The following is a 6,152-nucleotide window of genomic DNA, read 5'->3' as shown; positions in this document are numbered from 1 at the left end:
TACATTTCAAGGTACCGGTACATTGATACCGCCTCGCAGGTTAATAAAATCAAAATGCACATAAATATGAATGCAAATTTGAATTTTATCTAGAAATATTATTTATGTTGAGTCACCTTATTATATTTTTGTTGTTGTACTACTTTATGGTTTAGGATATATGTATTTACCTAATAATAATTGTCTAACTTGAAAGGTCTATTTTTGTAAGATGAGATCAAAGAACAGGAGTTGTGATTAAGTAAAGGAACAGTGACTTATATGATGAATGGTTGAGCAGAATAAGAAACAGTGACTTATGTACATTTAATGCTTGTTATTTTCAAGCTTTTTGCAATGGCTGTCTGGCCAAATCTATCATCAATCTATGTGAAGTATTTTGCGAGGTTCATGTTACACAATACAATGTTATGTATATACATATTTTATTAGAGATCTTATTTAAATGTTGTGCTGATATTACCAATAAATTTACTATATGCGAGGCCTTAGTATGTCTAATTTTATTCATGTACTGATGATAGAAGATATCATGAGTATGCTGCCGAAGATGACAAAGTAAATTAAAATAAAATAAATTGATTGTCACCAGTAAATATTTTATTACTTCTAAATAATGATTTTCAGCTTTAGTCCTTAAACTTATGCATTCCTCAATTTCTAATTAATCATTTTCTATCTAGCACTAATTCCTTAATTCATTTACAAAATACTTAAAAGTTTTGTATTGATAAATTGCAGTGTGTATTATTTTTACAATAGAAATTGAGAAATACAATGTGGAACTAAACTCGACATCAAAGTAGGCGTAATAAATAGGGTGTCGAGCCGCACTCGACAAAAGAGTGTTTCAGTGTAATCTAGAATATTATAATAGAACAAAATAATATTTTTTTGAGAAGTTATATGGATTGACTCGTCACTTTCCGCAGTATGCTTACGATATAAGTCGGCCATCCCTTAGTTGTTCTAAATTATTACTTTAATGTGGTCAATGCCAAATTAAGTCCGGGTGAACAAATTGCCAAAATATCTTGATTCAATCTACTTGTCATAGACATTTAACCAGGGTGACCAACTTTATTTTAATTGCTGATTATCATGGCGCCAAGACATAACCTCCTTTGGTCATAATTGCGTAACATGGAAAAAGATTATGGCGTTCTGAGGTAATACTTTTATTTTTTATTAATATTAATGTTTCCTTCAGTTTTATTTAACACCGACCACTTTAATGGCAACTCTTGTACTGGATGAGTACCTCGGACAAGTGCTATTGGCAACATACCGATTTTTTTCTGTAATATACTAACAAATAGAAAACTATATTAAATATAATACTTTTTTTATAAATCTTTTGGATGTGATATTTTTAAAAACCTGATGTATTAAAAAAAGCTATATACATACTTGCAACTAGTTGCAACCTAATCGAAATAAGCCAATAGGAGTTTACGGGTTTATGATATTTTTTTAAACGGGGAGTATCGTAGTGTCTTTGAAATTGTTAGGGTGGCCTACTGTAACATAATTAGATTCATCGTATCAATTACATATTTCACTACCACTGGTTAGTGTAAAATCCACATATCTCCTATGTATTCTGTATAGGAGATATGTGATTTTAAGATTAATCAGACGAAAAATAAATAATCATACAAAGGTCACGTGTTACAAATAATTATTCAGTGTTAATTATCAGTAACGATATAATAAAATATTAACAATCTATTCAATAGGAAACTATATCATTTAAGAACTAATTAGATCGTAAGTTAAGAAGGGTGTTTCACCGTGTGGGCAATATAGATAAAATAAAATTACTACCCACCTAAGTACATTGTGTATTATGTTGCAAATACAGTAAAACCTTGTTTTTATGTTTTTTTAGAGACTGACAAAATTGGTGCAAAATCGATGAAATGTTAAAATGAAGAATGGATTTGTACTATTTGTAATTATAATAAACAATGATTTATTTTTGTGAGATTTAAAGTTTTCCTTGATTTTATTTTTGTATATTTTATAGAAACATAACCAGACAAAAACTTTGAACTCGGCAGTCTTTTGTAATATAGAAATTTATTACAAAAATGTTAACTTGTGATTACCACACTACTTACCGTAATTTTTTTCAGCAAAAAATATAATTTCCGCACTATTAAACTCAAAAATGTTAAAAAAATTATAACATAAAGAAAATGAGTTAATGTTTTCGTAACCAGTAATGGATTATAGCATATAAATGCAAAATGTCAGCATTACAATTTTTGAAATGGTATTAAAATGGGGTTGCGTAACCATGAGTGTGGTAATCAGGACAAAGTTATATGAATGCTTAACGGAAATATTTCAGTGTAAAAAGTGGGAAAACTCGGAAATGAGGAATGTAATAACAGGGTTTTACATACGATTTTTAAACCACCATCTGGTGATTCAACGCTTATTTCTAACGAAACACTCCTAATTTATGTGATTTTTCAAGATTTATTATGCATGATATACCATGGGTGTTTATCCTATACAATAATACATTTACATTAATGAATAGCAAATAATTTGTTAAGAATTTAGTCTATTTCCTGTTTAAGCTCGAACAAAAATTAATATTTTTGGATAAAGAAAATGAATATATAAGTAATGATTAAATATTTATGAGAAATTTAATGTTTTAATATAAATGTTCAATAAACAATAAATAATGAAACTTAGATTTATAAGTTTTTGTAATATTATGATCTATAAATGACGATTTTCTTTTCTTGTCATTTTATGTACCAGAGATTTGATAGTGTGTTTATTGTTAGCTTAACATTAATAATAATAATAAATACAGACTTATTCTAAATTTTTTATTTCTAGATTTCATTAGTAATTTTTCTTATTGTATAAAAAAATATAACAGCAAAATGCGAATGAATTCATGGAAATATATTAATGGCCGCTTTGACAAGCAGCTCTCCTCACTGGCTGCCTGGATTTTTATGCCATGTAAATATGTAATAAAGAATATTTATATAGTAAACGCACTAAGGATAGTGGACATATAAGAGTTGTTTATATATTCATACACTGATTTGTACATTGTCTGAACGGTGAAACAAGTTCCAAGTAACCTGCTCTTCTATTAGGTTCATGGAATACTGACAAGGATGTAAAGGCTGAATTGGAATGTAACTCTCATTAAGTTAACAATAAATTTATGAACACCATTTTATTTAGTTTTATTTTACGAATATTATATACAGTGAAATCCGGATTTTATGTCCCCGGTTTTAACATTATCCCACCAATTCATGGAATTATTCCAGTCCCCGATATATTTTCGTACATTGATTACCCGTATTTACGTTTTTTTCCCCAGTTTACATCGAAACTATCCTGTGACATATTCGATTTTTTACTCGATCTATGATGGTTCTTTTTTTTTAACATTATTCGTGATCATCGTTTACGTGCAGTTTTTATGTTTTTTTGTTTGTTTTATTTGTTAAGTCATTACAATTTTCATTTAAAAATGAAATTTAAAATGTTTTTTTTTTAATACCCCCGATTTACATTTTCCCTCCATTTAGGTTTTTGTAAGCAAAAAAACCCATCTACATGATTTTCACAAAAATTAAATAATTTTTTTTTTTCAATACTCGCATTAACATTTTCCCTCCATTTAAGCTTTCTTTCTGTAAAAAAAAAACTAAATAACTAACCATCACGCCACTTCCCGCAGGGGTAGGCAGAGAGAATAGAACGCCACACCACTCTGTCTTGTGACAACATTCTTTGCCTCTTCCACGTTCATGCATCTTCTCATACATACCCGCCGATTATTACGACTCCTAACCTAACCTAACCTGACCACTTTCAAGTATTTGGTATACCTGATCGTGCCATGTTTTTCTCGGTCTTCCTCTGCTCCTTTTCCCAATTACATTCGCCTCATAAATTTGTTTTATATATTTTTTAATTTATGCTTTCCTTCTCAGTCCCTTAAAAAACGTAAAATAGGGGTTTCACTGTAGTAAGAAATGTTTATTTTTTTTCTTTGAATGTTTCTTGATAAATTATAATACAGATGATGATGACGTGCATCAGGGGTCTGCACATGCCAACACCGGCCCGTAACCATCAACGGGTCCAGACACGGTCAGTTTCTAACTGGGCTGGCCCACAGTAGTTTATTTCAATTACATGTCAATAAAATAACTGGTGAAATTACAAGCTTTCAAATCATGTTTTCAGGCATCTACCAGTATGTAAAATAATTTGGAAGGAAATGGATATATTTAAAATAAGGTCTAAGCTATAAGTCTTTGCTAAATAAAAAAAAATTACTCAAACCAACCATAGATTTTGAGTTTCAAAATTTTGAGTAGTGTAGTTGTCAATCAATGGTGAATGTTGCATGTGTATAAAGTGATCACTTAAACCAGCCTATTACGGGTTTTAAGCCCTGTAAATTCAGCCTATGATGTATCGTAAGCCCTGTAAAGCCCAGACTTCCATTTACTTCTTCATTTTTTTCAATTTTTAAAAGGAATAACCCGCAAATCTTCTACTTTTAGAGGCTTGTCTGCAGGTAGGACAGGGAAGGTAAATATGGAAAACACATGACAAATACCCAGACTAATTGAAAATCAATCTTTCTTGAATTTATTTTGCAATTGTCAGGAATCAAACTATGCCACGGTGTCTGTCATCTCAACACACAGGTAGCCCAGAACTGCATCCGTGATGTTAAATAATAATAAAAAATATGAGATAATAAATAGTTTTATTATTATAAATAATATATGATCTTAGATTAACAAAAATAAAAATACAATATATCTGTTATTTCTTAATCTGAATACATAAAAAATGAGTAAATATTATATTTCCAATTTTGATAATCACTCCATACAGGCTGCCAATGTCACTGTGTAGCCTTCCCAAGTTTACCACCTGACTTAATACCGAGCCACAAAATTGCATTTTGTGGCTTAAATACATGATAAAGAAGGGATCTATTTGTGAACATTTTGCAGGAAAAATATTTTAACATGAAAAATTTGTTGAAATCATAAAAAAAACCTTGGAAATTTGGCAAATTGTAATACAACAAAACATTTCGAATTTAATATTACAAAAAGTCCATTACGGGTCCATTAATTTAATATTACAAAAGGTCCATTCAAGTGCTAAATAATAATGAAAAATTAAGTGCGGATATTTTTTTAAAAAGAAGATAAGATATGCCCAACATTAAACAATGTGACTTTCAGAATTGTGTTTTGGTTTACTTTGGATGGATTTTAGTTGCTATTGAATTTATGATTAATCCGTAGGATTAAGATACTGATGATAACAGAGATTAAAACAGATATATTTTTGTTTTTCTTCCAAATTAGGAAAAAATATTGAAATTAGAAGCAGATACAATAAAGTACTATTGACTGTTAAGGATTTTTCAAGTACATTTTTTAAATTAAATTGATTAAATAAATTCTTTTAGAGTATCATCCAAATTAATATTTAAAAGTTGTTATAATTTTACCAAATTAAAGTCGTTAAACCAAGTTAGAAACAGCTAGTAATTTGATTTACTTGTAAAAAAAATCATTGGACATATCGCTAACTCCTTTCAACAACGTCAATTTTCAGTTGTGCATATTTTCGCAATGCCCAGAAAATGTACTTTATCCCAGCAAAAGCGGCATATTTTCCTAATAAGAAATAAAAAAAAAAAAAAAAAATTAAATTAATAAATAAAAATAAGAAACAGCTACTACCCCCTCTTCAACCTTCAACGTCCCAAGGACCCAACTCTAAAATTTAGAATAAGCTTCACATACGGTGTTTGAAAATGATGCGGAATGCATCGAAACACGTCACAGTATGTTTTAAGAAATAGTGGTATTTACTAAGTAAAACATTAATTTTAAAAAATTTAGATTTACCCGCTATAGGGCAGAAAGTGTTGTTTTTGCATTTCGAAGAAAAGGTATTGTTTAATAATTATTTTTATATATTTTTATTTATACTAAGTATTTTTCAAATGGAGAAGAAACATTGAGGTTTTACCTAAGAAGATCTGTTGCACAGTTTAAAGTTCAATAAGTGGCTTGATATTTATTTTTAATACATTTTATTATATTTTTAAACTTTAAAAACGA

This window comes from Brachycentrus maculatus, unplaced genomic scaffold, assembly GCF_059751285.1.
Source record: "Brachycentrus maculatus isolate JH-2025_06_01 unplaced genomic scaffold, ASM5975128v1 h1tg000396l, whole genome shotgun sequence".
Classification (NCBI taxonomy): domain Eukaryota; kingdom Metazoa; phylum Arthropoda; class Insecta; order Trichoptera; family Brachycentridae; genus Brachycentrus; species Brachycentrus maculatus.
This window is presented reverse-complemented; position numbering follows the sequence as displayed.